Below are 16838 nucleotides of genomic sequence, written 5' to 3' on the forward strand. Positions count from 1 at the left end.
CCTTGAATTGAAATATATCTTAGATCAATGCAATCCAAACCCTGTATCTTTAAAAGTAGGAAGCTGTAACCCAAATATTAAATGGTTTGTCAAGGTTATATGGTTTAACGGCAGATCTTCTAATTCCTAGCTTAGGGTGCTTTTCACCTCCTTTTCATGTTTGCAATTAAAAAGAGAGCTTACAAGGGACCAGAATTTCAGATACCACCTATCCAGTGTTTTAAAAGTCTATTTGTAATGGGCTGTGGAGCCTGGTGGGCTGCAGTCCATGGGGTCGCTGAGTCGGACACGATTGAGCAACTTCAATTTCACTTTTCACTTTCATGCATTGGAGAAGGAAATGGCAACCCACTCCAGTGTTCTTGCCTGGAGAATCCCAGGGACGGGGAAGCCTGGTGGGTTGCCGTCTCTGGGGTCGCACAGAGTCGGACACGACTGAAGCAACTTAGCAGCAGCAGCAGCAGCAGTGCGTGCCCATAAAACACTGTATTCAAAGTTCTAGGCCAGCCCCCAAAGCCTGCACAGTATGCTGATAGCCCACCTTCAACCTCACATTTTACCTTTTGTATTCATATACAATATCATTTTTATGACAAAAATGCACATCTGCTCTAAATTCAACCTACAACACTAGGTGCCAATTTCTATATTCTATGTAAGTGGCTCTTGAAAGCGGGCTTTTTCTGGCTCTCCAAGCAGGCAGATGCATTGGTGGTGGTGGTGGTGGTGGTGGTATGTGTGTTGTGGGGAGAAAGGACAGGGATGCAGATTAGGGAAGAGCAGAATAAACATCCTTGCATATTTGCAACCCACTAAACTCATACTGAATAAAGCAACAATTATAGAAGTTAAACATGCCTTTCTTGTTGATGAAAAAAGCGTTACTGATTCCTCTGATCCTTTCCCTCTCCACACTTAATTTGTGAGTTCTGGACTCTGGGAGGGCTATATGATATACTGTCCTTCAGAGAATGGCATCTAACCAATCCTCAGGCATTATTCACTTCATGAAAAATGCTTCACCATGACATGACTTAAAATAATTCAAATACTTCCATATTTTAATTTATATATTTTATAGTATTAAAGATTTAGTATAATTTCTAATGATATTTTATCACTTGCAATGAATCACTATATCACCATATATGAGTCATAATAAACTATAATATTATTAAGACTATGAATAATGAAATGATCAGCAGTGTAGCCAACACTTACTGGTATATCAAATAAAAGTAAATCTAAATTATATATATAAAAAAAAACCTCAGACCAATGACAAATGGAATGTCTGTAGCATTCTAAATTTAAACATAGAGCACCATCATGTAATGTCCCCAATTTAGTTTTGGCAACATAGCCTCCAAAAGATGAACATAATTCCACTGAATTATTGAAGTGACAGAGGGACCAACTTTTGAATGACATACATACAACTTCTCAACTGCAACCAGCAAGCACATGAATCACTGCTGTTTGTGACTCAGGGCCTGATCCCCTTACCCTAAAAGAAACGTTATTTTCCACTGCTGGGCATCAAACTAATTTGCTAACTGTTATTATCACTTATTGGCAGGATCCCAAGTCTTATAGCCAGGTATACTTAAAGTTTTACTTTGTCTGTCTGTCTTCTCTCTCTGTTTGCAGCTATTTGTAGTTACAGTTTGGGCATGAAATAGTTACTGGATACTGCCAACATATCCAGTTCATTGGTGTTATGAATTAGGTTTGTTTCCCCTCTTCATTGCAGGAAAGGCACTACAAAACCATTTAACACATTGAGGAAGTAATTATCTCCCAGTACACTGAAGGTGTGAAGGTAACTTCCCAAAGTGACATACAATTCCATGAATGCTTAATCCCTAGAAGAAACCTTGAATAACCTCTACTTCATCTTTCACTTAAAAAGGAAGCAATAATATCCACTTTAGAATGAAGCAAATTAGGGACATCCTTCTTGACTGGAAAAAAAAAAAAAAGCTTATGGAGCAATCTCAAAATACCTTAATATTTCAAAGCTGTAAGGTTAAGCCCTGGATGTAAATGATTGGTATCATCCAGGGTATGGAAATTCTCTATTTAAATCAACCCCTGGTCAAAAACAAGGAAATAACTCAGTTTGAAAACTGACAATAACTGGATTTTTAAAAATTAAGCAAATTTAAGAGCTTTAAACTAAAATCCCTTTCCCGATTTGTATAGAAAGGAAAGAAAATTGTAACTCTGACTTAATATAGACAATCCAAATACTCAAGGTTATAAAATTGCTAAAGTTCCTGTTGAATTGAGTTTGGTAGTAATTTCCTGAAATTCAAATGATGTCAGAACCAACCACTGATAGAATTAGATTTGGTTTATTCAGCTTGTAAATGCAGCAGTAGCCTTTTTCCCCCCTCCTGAATGAATGCCAGCTGCTCCTACTTTCTGCTTACCTTCTCTTACTCGTGCTTTCCATCACTACCTTGGTCCTCTATTTCCTTCCAAAAACAACATGGGTAAGAATTAAGATAACTGAACATTTGTCCCCAATTTAGAATCTTCTATATAACATATAAGACATGAAATACAGCACTTTCTCTTATATAATAGTGGGAGTTGGGGAGGGAATGACTGAAATAGTTTGTTATTTTATTGTGAACGATAACCAATTTTAAAACTTCTTCTCTTCAAATGTCAATAACAAATAGACGATAATTCTAACTGAAAGCCTACCTTGAAGCATGTAAAACTATTTGTACAGCCAATCATATATACCAATGTATATACACATTTTCTATATGCCTGAATGGGCTATTTCAATTTCTAATGTAGCAGATAAACTTAACTTTTACTTTCTAATATTCATATCACATCAAATATGCACATGTTAAACTCTGCTGTGAGGTGTTACATAATAAGTTTCCTGTTCACATCTCCAAACACTTCTCGATACCCAACACAGTGTTATTAATCCTAATTTAGAGCTAACCCTCTAAATTAGAAGGCCCACTTACTATGAACATATCTGAAAAGCAATGTAGCAGCCAAAAGACATAACTTTATCCATCACAAAGTTTTTTTCTTTTCTCTTTTTCCTTTCCCGCTGGGTCCTTAACCAAATAAAAAGGCTCGCATTTTATACTTTTCAACGCCCTTGATCCCTACACAGAAGGTGTTAGTGGACAGCTGGACAATCAACTATTTTCCTGAATCTGATACAAAATAGCCAAGCATGGAGAGGCTTATAGTAAATTCAACCTCCAAAGCAAACTGTGTCAAATAAAAGCACACATAGTATACTTTTCCAAATCCAGAAATACTTAATTTGGACATCAACTGTTCTCATGCTGATGAGTTACCATTTTCCGTAACTGTTTCACTAGTACCAGAAAGGAAATTAAATACTTTCTACAGCAATACACTACATTCAAAAAGAGTAGTGGTCTTCTACTCTACCTTTTAAAAGAAAACAATCTAAGCCCTGTTCTAGCAAAGCAACTTCTGTCAAAAATTTGCTTTTCTGCATTAAGGAAATAAAATTTGACCAAAACTATATACTAATCATTTTGGATTTTACACATAAATAACCACCATTCTTTAAAAGTCGTAGACCCGTATTTTTATTTTATGTTCAAACTCGGTGCCAAAAAAAGAAAGAACTGCGACCTCAACTAATAAATTACATCTTGAAATACACATCATTTGTAGTACCCCGTTACTTCCAATGGTAACTGACACGCCCCGAATTTAACTGTACCAGACAGTCCTATCTGTCCCATCGCTGACCAAACACTGCTTCTCTGTTTCTATTCATTGTGGATTGTAAGAGGTCTAAACACAGCCCAGTATGAGAGAAAAAAATCACAATTTTCGAGAAAAAAATTACAATTTTTATGACAGTAAAGTGATGCATTCAAGTTATCTCCTGAAGAACATCCCCGTCCATGAGCATTAACAACATTTTTTGATAGAGCCAAAATACGTTGGCTGCAAGCTCATTACTCAAAGAACCTTAGGCACCCTTTCCTGCAGATCAAAAAAAAAAAAAAACAAAAAAACAAAAAAAAAACTCAAAAAATCCAGGCACTATTTAAACCTTGTAAACCAAAGTCTCCAAGAACCTTGTGCAATTATCAATAACCTTGGCTATACCGCCATCGGCACGAAATTCACGGTCCTGGAGACCAATGCAGCAAAATCCCAGACGAAAGACTAGCTGAAGCCCAACAGAACTGCCGCGCTTCCCCTCCGCCGCCCTCTGCCGCATGGAGAAAAGCCAGGGGAGGAGAGGAGTGTAGAGAGGCTCACCAGCTCCGAAGATGCTCCGGTGACCTCTGACTGCTCAGTGAGAGCTGGGCTGGGGAAGGCTCTAGTTCTGCCGCGGCGGGCCGCGTGGACTATGCTCCCGGTGCATTCCTCGCATTCCTGCACAATCTGTCGCCAGCCGAAGAGCCCGCGGTGCGCGTCCCCCCCCCGGACACACACACCTGCTTACTGCTGCGCCCCGCGCGGCCACGGCCGCCGCGGCGCCTCTACTGCCCGCTCTCGCTGTTTGTCGCACTCAGCCAACACGCAGCCAAATTTCGGCCCAACCGCTCAGCCCCTCGCTTCCCGGGTAGAGGGGGAAAGAGAGAGGGGTGGGCAGCGCCAGCGGCGGACAGGGACACTATCCGCCCCGGGGTGCCGCAGCTCTTCAACTCCTGGCAGGGAGAGAAGGAAGCGGCCGCGCAAGAAGGCAACCGGGGAAGCTTGCGGCTGGAGAACCGGGAGGGGTGGAGCGTGAGGATACGCGGCGAGGAGAGAGGGGCGCACTGGACAGGGTGGGTGGGCAGGACCAGCTAGAAGCGCGGGACGCCGGGCAAACGCAAGACAGCCCCGGCAGAAGGGACGTGGGAGGAAGGGGGGGCGGGGCAAGGTGCAGGAGTTGGGGCTGGAGGGAAGGACGGACCGCCCCGAGGGTTCGGGAAGGCGGGCGCCCAGGGGTTTTGGAGGCGCGAGGCGGCGTACCAGGCGGGCAGGAGAGGGGAAGCCTCCCGGCAGACGTCCAGGAGGGCTCGGCGTGGCGCTCAAGTTTGGGGCTGCGGGCCCTAGATCCAAAAAGGCCAATGCGGGGTGGGGTCGTGCGCTGCATGTAGGGGAGACCGGGGGAAGAGTAATCGCCGGGAAAAGCAAATGGAGGGTGAAACTTGTGCGCCTACCGGGGGGAGGGGAGCAGGCAGGCGAGTGCGGGCAGGAACACGAGGCGGGGCAGGAAAGCCGAGGCGGCCGCGAGGCGGTGGGGACGGAGTAACGGGAGGGAGGCGCCCGTCCCCGTCCCTCCCCGCGCCCCTCGCAGGCAGGTCTTGTCTCTGGCCCGAGGGGGCGAGGGCCGGGGGTCTTGTGGGCAGGAGTCTCCGCGCCTTCCCGCGAGCCCGCACACTTACTTTCTAGGTTAGGCAGCAGCCGCCGTCGCTCCGGGGATCAGGAACATCGGCGCGGTGGGGTCGCCGCTGCGGCACTCGAAAAAATTAAAAAAGTGCCGCGGCCGAGCGGCTGCCCGCCCCTCCCTCCCCCACCCGCCCCCTACCCCGAAGCGGCTCTCCCACCACCCCTGGCGGCGGCGGTGGCCAACTTGCCCCGCTACCCCTTGCCCATGGTGCCGCCTCCGCGGCCGGCGTCGACGAGGACTCAGCCCCGGAGCCCCCTCTACTGCCCAGAGGCCGCCGCCGCCCGCCCAGCACTCAGCCCGCCTGCCCAGCCAGCACCAGGCTCCCGGGAACGTCAGCACGCCGCCGTCTCCGGACCTGCTCCCTGCCTACCCCATTGGTCGGAAGGAGAAGGCTGGCCCTTCCCATTGGACCGGCCCTCATATTGAACTGGCCAATGGAAACTGAGGTTTCAGGTCGCCATAGAGACCGATGCTGTTAAGAGCTAGAGGGCCTGGAGAAGGTGGGGAGTGAGGATGAAGGTGTCTCTGGCTTTGGGTGCGGGAGGGGGTAGAGGAGAGAGCTACCGAGGGATTCGTGAGTGCTGATTGAAATTGGGACAGCTTTCGCTTTGTCTCCCTGTCAAACCCAGTTGTGCATGGAAGGGTTAGTCCGTCGCGTCAAAGGCAGGGACAACTGAGCCCCTAAAGGAATCCTTGAGAACCCGGGAGTGGGCATTTCACTTTTTCTGCGATTAGGGAGTCCCTCGGCCTCTACCCTTTGGCCTTTGACACGTGTGCACCTTCTGCTTCTCCAGGTGAGTTTGCACCCCATCCCTTAAATCATTGCTTCTTCCTGACGTCACTGATCCACATCACATCTACTTGTTCTTCCCAACCACTCCCCCTTCCCTGGGGTAGATCTTGCATCAAAATTTTGGGTCTAAAGACTTAAAAGGAGACTAAACATCATTCAAAGACTTCCTTTGGATGATATTTTGATGAGGAAACAGGCTGACGTATTGTATGATGGATGTCATCTAGTCAGTGCATGAGGTGTGTTCCCTGCTTCCCAAAGAAAACCTCTGATCTCTCCATTGAAGGATATTTATTAAATGCCCATCTGTGTGTGCATTCTGCACTATAAGCTTGACAGGTGCATGCTCTTTCCCCTAAGAGTTTACAAGGTGGGGCAAGACACAGGCAATTGATCCTTCATGTCTTCTGATGATTTCACAAGAGAGGAAAGGAAGGAGATTACACTTGCTAGATTTTGTTTTCTGCGTATTTTCAAGTTTACCTGTAAATTTGATAAATAAACTGAGACGTGGAGTCACATAGAAAATCTTGAGCTTTAATTACAAGTGCTTTGCTTTCATTTAAAGTCACTTTGCTAGTTCGTAAATACCAATTGTTTTTTTGTAAATAATTTTCATATATAGATACTAGCTATTAAAATAGAACTTTGTGAACATATTGGGCTTTTAAGCGTTATATTGCTTTGTGATATAGTCACTGATATTCTTATGTTCCTTCTTTTTGTTGATTTTGCCATTTTTACATTAATTTTTTTAGTAAGAAGACTATGTTTAGGCTGCTGCCCTTCAATTTGAAGGGACCACATTGTATGAAAAAACTGATAGAATTTTGGAAATTACAAATATTTTGTTAAGAGCAACAGATTAATGTGTGTGCAAGCCACATATGTCTTTCTACTGTCCTGAATTTTAAGTTGGATAATATGCTATTGTTTGTTATCTTGCCATAATTAAAAATGACAAAAATAAACAAGAATTGTTCAATGGTACCTTAATTAGAAAGTGTCTTTCGCAATTTGTAGTAAAATTTGAACTTTGTCCATAATCCTATGCAGGATTGGACTGTGAAACAAAACAGCTAAACATACAAGTGCTCCCCCCTAAATATTTATAGACTTGGGAAGAAATCAGCAGGGACTTTGGAGTGCTGTCTCATGCCTTGCCATCATGGAAATTAGCTCATCATGCTTTCAATTTCTGCCTTTTGTTTTCTTTCTGGTGTTTGTTTATAAGAGAATAGAAAAAGTAAAGTGCAAATTTTTATAAATAAAAACTCAGTTTTAATGTACTAGCAAAATACCAATGACTATTTTAAAATTTTATAATAATCAATAGAAGATATGTCAAATGGAAAGAAAACATTGATATGTCCTTTTTCCTTCCCTTAGGCTAATATAAAAGGAAAGAAACAAGAACTAATTTATTTTTTACTCTTATAGTCTTTTCTTTTTTGCATATTTCTCAGATCACATGTTTGATGAGTATTTTGATACTGTGTATTTCATGTTTGTAATGATTAAAATGTTACTAAAATCCACCATTAATAATGTCCCTTAAAATGTTGTCATTCAAATTATTAGTCGTCATTTTTATGCTCCAGTGAAAACTTTAAACTTGCTCCTGCACAACCAAGCATGGTTGGATAAAAAAATTACTTTGTTCCACTTAAAGTTTATGCTATCCAGTCTTGGCTGGATCTTCACTGATTCTCTAAATTCCTTTCCTCATCAGGAGGGTGATTATCTAGGATACTGATGCAAAGACATTATTCAGGGCACTTCTCCCAAAACTGTCCTATTTCTGCTCTACTCAGCCTCCACTGTACTTGGTCTTCTTCCAGTTCTGCAAATGATCTTGTCTCCTACTTGACTGAGGCATCCACCATGAGGTTTCTCAACTTAACTTTCCTAAATCTCAGTCTCAGTTTTCACACTTCATCACTTCTTTCAGTCCTGGCTGAGAAGGGTGCCAGCCTTCTGTTCTGAGCTCACACTTCACTTGTGCTCTTAAACATTGGCCATCCTCCCACCCCAGAATTTTCCTCCATTGATTATAATCACTCTCTTAGATCATGTGTTACATCCTCTCCTCCAAAAATTTTATCCTATATCTTACAAATATGTGACCTTCAGTAACATCACCTCCCTTCTATCCTTCTATTGGCCAAATCCCTAAGAAACGATTTGAAGGGAATTTCTTGTGGCTTCTATTTTTTCCACTTTCAATTTTCTGCCCTTGAGTACTACTGAAATGATTCTGAAGATTGTGCTCTTTGCCCTCAAAACCCTAACTCTTTTTGCCAACAAAGTTTTCCTTTATAAATGTGCCTTTTACTTGCAAATTGCAGTGCCTCAATCCAGATTTCCAGTGCAGGATAGAAACCATTGTCTCCCACCCTTTTGGATACATAGAAATGCAAATTATTTACTTGAGAAAAGGAAGCATTTCACCTGCTAGCCCCACCACCTTGGTGGCTCTAACTGCTGGGAAATTGAGGTAGGAAACCGGGCCTCTACTTCGCCTGACAGTGGAGCATGCTCAAGTACAAAAGTAAACAGCAGAAATCCAAAGAAACTTTTAAATTACCATCTCAGAAAGAAGTCAGCCTGAACCTTTCATAATTAGGAAAATTTTGTAACTTTCTAAAGTTATTTTAATATTAGCCTATAATGTTTAGTAGTGAATTCCTGACAAAGAATAGCAAAGGCAGCAAGGGAAAGAGAGAAGCAGGAACACTCTTTCCTCATTCTTAGATGCCGAGGGAGGAGGTGGGAAAAGTGAAGATAAAAATTCCACAAAGCGTGCTGGTTAGGGGATGAGGGTGGTGTTTGTTTTAAAAGGAATGTTAAAAAGAGGCAGGTGGCAAAGGAGGGAAAGGGTGCAGTGGAATAAACTTGTCCTGGGAGAGGATGCTAGAGCTTAATAACAATTCCTCTCAGGATTGCAGAATTGGCTGTATCCCACCTGTAGCACATTCTCTGAATATGCAAATCATCCCTCTGCCTTTAGCAATCCAGCCAAATTGTTACCTGTAGAGTCTTTTCTGTAAGGGTCCTGATAGTACCCATCTCCAAAGAGGATTATTTCTGCTTTAGTGTTTTATTGAGGCACCAACACTTTCGACCCCAAGGTGCAGATAAATAGTGTGTGAGCCTTATGTCGTGGTCATGATAATAGCCTCTGCAGTGCTGCTAAAGTGTCTTCCACACTAGAAAAATGCCAACAGTCTTGAATCCTTCTTTTAGCCTTTGGAAGAATTTGGCTTCCAACAATGAAAAATTGGAATCGGTAATGTTGGGCGGTAATTAGAAAAAGATGGGACTAGAGGTTCAATGTGGAAAAGTGAGGTAATGTATGGCAGAGCGGAGTAGAGGTTTCTGCCATGTATCCTCCTAAGAGAGAAAGACCTCAGATCTCATCTCTACCATGACCTATCTCGACTCCTCTGTGAGGGAAGGGACCAATGTGAACAGAACTGGCTGCATGTCTTTTGGCACGAACTTATCATATCCAGAGCTAAGGCTATAAAATCTGTATGTTGGAGAAAGCAGTTGAAACTCAAGTTTGTCAAACAGTTTAAATAAGGATTGTCTACATTTTTTCCATCTGAAGCATCCAGGTTGCTCTGTCTTTTGAAACACCATAGAATCATGCAAATTTAACAACTTCATAAAATCAGAAAGTCATTAAACATCTGGAAAGTGTAATTGACATGATATCAAGTACCTATATATGCATAGCCCTTGAAGTAAGCAGTCCTGTATGTCTCATGACCTTGCATCTAACCATGGAACCAGCCCTGCTGGGGGCCTGACACAGATGTAACCAATCCATCAGCTGACTATTGACCCATAAACTATAATAATACCAATCATATTTTTTCCCAAGAAATTTGGGATTCAGAAAACAAGTGAGCCAGAGAGAATAGCTGCCTTCATCCTGATGTTTTCTGGGTTCTTATTCTCTCCATGAAGGCAGAATATATACTTCATTTTTTATTGATCAATGAGATTTTTTAAAATTAAATATATTTGACATATAACACTGTGTTAATTTAAGGTATATAATGTATTACTTTTATACACATATATTGTAATATGATTGCTAATGTAGCAATATTTATCACATTACATAATTATACAATAAACTATTATTGTCTATATTAATTATATAGTATATTAGATCTCCATTGCTAATTTGCCAATTATTGCAAGTTTGTAGCCTTAAACATCAATCATATTGCTCCACTCCCTATCCCCTGGTAAATCATTTTACTCTGATTTTTAGAAATTTGACTTTTTAAGATCCCAAATTAAGTAATAGATCAGATCAGATCAGATCAGATCAGTCGCTCAGTCGTGTCCGACTCTTTGCGACCCCATGAATCGCAGCATGCCAGGCTTCCCTGTCCATCACCAACTCCCAGAGTTCACTGAGACTCAGGTCCATCGAGTCAGTGATGCCATCCAGCCATCTCATCCTCTGTTGGCCCCTTCTCCTCTTGCCCCCAATCCCTCCCAGCATCAGAGTCTCTTCCAATGAGTCAACTCTTCGCATGAGGTGGCCAAAGTACTGGAGTTTCAGCTTTAGCATCATTCCTTCCAAAGAAATCCCTGGGCTGATCTCCTTCAGAATGGACTGGTTGGATCTCCTTGCAGTCCAAGGGACTCTCAAGAGTCTTCTCCAACACCACAGTTCAAAAGCATCAATTCTTCAGCGCTCAGCCTTCTTCACAGTCCAACTCTCACATCCATACATGACCACAGGAAAAACCATAGCCTTGACTAGAGGGACCTTTGTTGGCAAAGTAATGTCTCTGCTTTTGAATATGCTATCTAGGTTGGTCATAACTTTCCTTCCAAGGAGTAAGCGTCTTTTAATTTCCTGGCTGCAGTCACCATCTGCAGTGATTTTGGAGCCCAGAAAAATAAAGTCTGACGCTGTTTCCACTGTTTCCCCATCTATTTCCCATGAAGTGATGGGACGAGATGCCATGATCTTCGTTTTCTGAATGTTGAGCTTTAAGCCAACTTTTTCACTCTCCACTTTCACTTTCATCAAGAGGCTTTTGAGTTCCTCTTCACTTTCTGCCATAAGGGTGGTGTCATCTGCATATCTGAGGTTATTGATATTTCTCCCAGCAATCTTGATTCCAGCTTGTGTTTCTTCCAGTCCAATGTTTCTCATGATGTACTCTGCATATAAGTTAAATAAGCAGGGTGACAATATACAGCCCTGACATACTCCTTTTCCTATTTGGAACCAGTCTGTTGTTCCAAGTAACATATAGTACTTATCTTTCTCCAACTTACCTTACATAGTATAATGTGCTCAAGGTCCATCCATGTTTTTGCAAGTGGCAGGCTATCCTCCTTTCTTATGGTTGAATAATATTGCTCCATTGTGTTTATATACATCTTTTTTTAATCCATTCATCTGCTTGATGAACATTTAAGATGTTTCCATATCTAGGCTACTGAGAATAATGCTGCAGTAAACATGGGAGTGCAGATATCACTTTAAGAGATTTGTTACTTAAAATCACCCCAACCCATCCTTTTCCTATTTTGCCTTTAATGAGTCTTTGTTTCTTTTCTTTTTTTACTTGATCAACAGCTTGATTTATTTTTTTAATTTAAATTTATTTATTTTAATTGGAAGCTAATTACAATATTGTATTGGTTTTGCCATACATCAACATGAATCCACCATGGGTGTACACGTGTTCTCCATCCTGAACCCCCCTCCCACCTCCCTCCCCATACCATCCCTCTGGGTCATCCCAGTGCACCAGCCCCAAGCATCCTGTATCCTGCATTGAACCTGGACTGGCAATTTGTTTCTTATATTATACATGTTTAAATGCCATTCTCCCAAATCATCCCACCCTCTCTTTCTCCCACAGAGTCCAAAAGATTGTTTTATATATCTGTGTCTCTTTTGCTGGCTCGCATACAGGGTTATCATTACCATCTTTCTAAATTCCATATATATGCGTTAGTATACTGTATTGGTGTCTTTCTTTTTGGCTTCCTTCACTCTGTAAAATAGGCTCCAGTTTCATCCACCTCATTAGAACTGATTCAAATGTATTCTTTTTAATGGCTGAGTAATACTCCATTGTGTATATGTACCACAGCTTTCTGATCCATTCATCTGCTGATGGACATCTAGGTTGTTTCCATGTCCTGGCTATTATAAACAGTGCTGCAATGAACATTAGGGTACACGTGTCTCTTTCAATTCTGGTTTCCTCAGTGTGTATGCCCAGAAGTGGGATTGCTAGGTCATAAGGCAGTTCTATTTCCAGTTTTTAAAGGAATCCCCACACTGTTCTCCATAGTGGCTGTACTAGTTTGCATTCCCACCAACAGTGTAAGAGGGTTCCCTTTTCTCCACACCCTCTCCAGCATTTATTGCTTGTAGACTTTTGGATAGCAGCCATTCTGACTGGCATGAAATGGTACCTCATTGTGGTTTTGATTTGCATTTCTCTGATAATGAGTGATGTTGAACATCTTTTCATGTGTTTGTTAGCCATCTGGATGTCTTCTTTGGAGAAATGTCTGTTTAGTTCTTTGGCCCATTTTTTGATTAGGTCGTTAATTTTTCTGGAATTGAGCTGCAGGAGTTGCTTGTATATTTTTGAGATTAGTCCTTTGTCAGTTGCTTCATTTGCTATTATTTTATCCCATTCTGAAGGTTGTCTTTTCACCTTGCTTATAGTTTCTTTTGTTGTGCAGAAGCTTTTAATTTTAATTAGATCCCATTTGTTTATTTTTGCTTTTATTTCCAATATTCTGGGAGGTGGGTTGTAGAGGATCCTGCTGTGATGTATGTCGGAGAGTATTTTGCCTATGTTCTCCTCTAGGAGTTTTATAGTTTCTGGTCTTACATTTAGATCTTTAATCCATTTTGAGTTTATTTTTGTGTATGGTGTTAGAAAGTGTTCTAGTTTCATTCTTTTACAAGTGGTTGACCAGTTTTCCCAGCACCACTTGTTAAAGAGATTGTCTTTTCTCCATTGTATATTCTTGCCTCCTTTGTCAAAGATAAGGTGTCCATAGGTGCGTGGATTTATCTCTGGGCTTTCTATTTTGTTCCATTGGTCTATATTTCTGTCTTTGTGCCAGTACCATACTGTCTTGATGACTATGGCTTTGTAGTAGAGCCTGAAGTCAGGCAGGTTGATTCCTCCAGTTCCATTCTTCTTTCTCAAGATTGCTCTGGTTATTCGAGGTTTTTTGTATTTCCTTACAAATTGTGAAATTATTTTTTCTAGCTCTGTGAAAAATACCATTGGTAGCTTGATAAGGATGGCATTGAATCTGTAGATTGCTTTGGGAAGTATACTCATTTTCACTATATTGATTCTTCCAATCCATGAACATGGTATATTTCTCCATCTATTAGTGTCCTCTTTGATTTCCTTCACCAGTGTTTTATAGTTTTCTATATATAGGTCTTTAGTTTCTTTAGGTAGATATATTCCTAAGTATTTTATTCTTTTCATTGCAATGGTGAGTGGAATTGTTTCCTTAATTTCTCTTTCTATTTTCTCATTGTTAGTGTATAGGAATGCAAGGGATTTCTGTGTGTTGATTTTATATCCTGCAACTTTACTATATTCATTCATTAGGTCTAGTAATTTTCTGGTGGAGTCTTTAGGCTTTTCTATGTATAGGATCATGTCATCTGCAAACAGTGAGAGTTTTACTTCTTCTTTTCCAATTTGGACTCCTTTTATTTCTTTTTCTGCTCTGATTGCTGTGGCCAAAACTATGTTGAATAGTAGTGGTGAAAGTGGGCACCCTTGTCTTGTTCCTGACTTTAGGTTTCATGAAAATATTATGCAAATATTTACAACAAAACAAAACATATATTATGACCATCATATTGGACTTGAAGACAGCAGTCTAAAAATTTCTAAAGAGCAAAGAATAGAAAACAAAGGATCTGTCTAGATCCAAACATTACCAACCAAATTTGGGTAAAAGAGCTTTCCTTGGTGTGGCATCTATTCCTCCCTACTCCCCACAAAGCCTTATATTCCTCAAGTCTCAATTTTCCTCTTTTGAAGTTGGGAGTAAGAAAAGAACTTTGAGAAGATAAGCAATATGATTCCTGTTTCAGGGTAGAATCATTTTACCATCCCATTGGTGTAGGAAGAAAATACAGTTATACTATTTTTAGAGACATTTATGCTAATGTTTTAGGAACTAGACTAAAAAAATAAAAGCAGAAGAATTTATCAGAGATACTAGTAGACCTACAACTCAAGGGAAACAGATTTTGAAGTTTAAGATTCAGTATTATTGTTATAATAAAATATCTCAGAAGGAAAACCAGACTCCATCCAAAACTGTTACAGTGTTTTACATAAAATACCTATATGCTGCTGCTAGGTCACTTCGGTCGTGTCCAACGCTGTGCGACCCCATAGACGGCAGCCCACCAGGGTCCCCCGTCCCTGGGATTCTCCAGGCAAGAACACTGGAGTGGGTTGCCATTTCCTTCTCCAATGCAGGAAAGTGAAGAGTGAAAGTGAAGTCGCTCAGTCGTGTCTGACTCTTAGCGACCCCATGGACTGCAGCCTACCAGGCTCCTGCGTCCATGGGATTTTCCAGGCAAGAGTACTGGAGTGGGGTGCCATTGCCTTCTCCGAAATACCTATATAATATGCTGTATAAACTAGCATACTGTTTACCGCACAGAGTTCCTTTCTTTCCTTTTTTTTTTTTTTTTTTGACAGTGCCCTGCAGCATGTGGGATCTTAGTTCCCTCACCAGGGATCAAACCTGTGCCCTCTACAATGGAAGTGCAGACTCTTAACCACTGAACCACTGGGGACATCCATAAAATACCTAGTTTTCAACAAAAAATTATGAGACAGCTAAAAAAAACCAGAAAAGTATCCAAATTCAGGAAAATAAGTAGCCAGTAGACAGGCTGAGTGAGCATATTGTTGAATTTAGCAGACAGCTAATCCAAGGGTCTACTATAAATATATTTAAAGACTTACAGGAAAAATGACTTAATAAATGGGGACTCTGAGTAGAGAAATAAAGATTATAAAAAAGGAACTAAATGGAGATTCTTGACAAACTATCCAATCTGAAAAACAAATTTTAAAATATTGAGAAAAAGTGAACTGAGCCTCAAATTGGTAGGACAGCTGTGAGTAACAGAAGGAAAGGAAGGCTAGAAGGGTATATAAAAAATTTAAAGAAGCAATTGTCTAAAAAAAAGAGAACCAATGGCCTAACTTCCCTAATTTCATAAAAATTTTAATCTACAGATCCAAAGAACACAGTAAATCCTGAGTAGAGTAAGCATAAGGAGACCACACTAGCTACATCATAGACTGCTGGAAGACAAAGATGAGAAAGTTTTGAAGCAAAAATAGAATAACAACTCATCATGTACAAGGAAACCATAATAAAATTAACAGCTAACTTATGAGAAATAAAGGAAACTAGAGGGAGGTAGAAAGACACATTTAAAGTACTGAAAAGAAAAAATCCTGTCAATCAAGTTTTCTTTAGCAAAACCATCAAAAATGAAGGTGGCAGTCCTCATAAATAAACCTATATTAGAAATATGCTAATACTGACAAAATCCGTATGGCTACCACTTATAAGTGAGGTCCATAGCTAAAGAAAGCTGTCAGATGCAGGACACCTGGCAAGTCAATAATCTCCATTTGAAAAACAGTTCTTGATTCAGTGCTAACTCTGGAACATCAAATGATTACCACATTAAAATTCTGTTTAAAATATTAGATTTGAAGCTCTCCTAAAATAAATTTCAGGCAAATATGACCTCATTATTTTTAACTTCAGAGTTCTCTATCTGCTTCATAGAGGTGGCAGTAAGCTGACCAGAACACTAGAGGAAGAGGAAATAAGAGCAAGAACTGTCCCCCATCCTGTCCTCTGACCATGGCAGCCAGCCCTTTCCATCTCTGGGTCACTGTTTCCTTTATATGGTAAATCAGTTCAGTGTCATCATGGTTGGTTATAACTTCTATGCATCTCTGAGGTTGAACTCTGAGGGAGTAAGTCAACAGGACCTGCTAGTATTATCTTGATGCAATCTGGAAGTCAAGAACTGGCATATTTTTTTAGAGTTTAATAGATTTTTTAAATATGAAAAAAAAAGATGAAAGTAGATGGAGAAAGAGCAATTGACAAGATTCAATACCCATTCATGATGAAAATGCTAAAAAAATAAAACCCATTCGTGAAGAAGGAAACTTCTTCAATATGATAAAGTGCGTCTATGAAAAGTCTACAGGTAGCATCACATTTATGGTAATGGTAAATGATTTCCCCCTAAGACTGAGAATAAAATGATGTCCACTGTTATGTCTTCCATTCAACACTTCATTGGAGGTTTCATTCATTGTAGAAAGGAAAGAAAAATAAAAGCATATGAATTGAAAAGGAAAAATTAAAGCTGACTTTGTTCACAGATGACATGATTCTATGCATGAAAATCCTAACAAATATACCAAAAAAAAAAAATAATAATACTAGAAGTAATAAATAAATTAGCAAGGTCACAAGATATAAGACAAGTATACAAATATCAGTTGAATTTTTATGTGCTGAAAAAGTGAAAAGCGATGTGAA

General features: G+C 40.6%; 1 protein-coding gene and 1 long non-coding RNA gene across 6 annotated transcripts in view; one reads left to right on the forward strand and one right to left on the reverse strand.

The window, feature by feature from the left end:
* The window catches only part of PKP4 (plakophilin 4), a gene marked incomplete in the record, with an annotated part of 244819 nt that extends 239272 nt beyond the window's left edge, over window positions 1-5547 (reverse strand). For 2 of the 5 annotated variants that reach the window (XM_045164071.1, XM_045164074.1), the window contains 1 exon segment: window positions 5406-5546. 5 annotated transcript variants of the gene reach the window in all.
* Window positions 5548-5865: 318 nt separating this feature from the next.
* LOC123331359 overlaps window positions 5866-16838 on the forward strand; it is a 69720-nt gene continuing 58747 nt past the window's right edge. Inside the window, exon 1 of the long non-coding RNA XR_006547943.2 lies at window positions 5866-6204. This is a non-coding gene — a long non-coding RNA (uncharacterized LOC123331359). The remainder of the gene's footprint in view (window positions 6205-16838) is intronic.

The sequence above is a fragment of the Bubalus bubalis genome, chromosome 2 (genome assembly GCF_019923935.1).
Source record: "Bubalus bubalis isolate 160015118507 breed Murrah chromosome 2, NDDB_SH_1, whole genome shotgun sequence".
Lineage (NCBI taxonomy): Eukaryota > Metazoa > Chordata > Mammalia > Artiodactyla > Bovidae > Bubalus > Bubalus bubalis.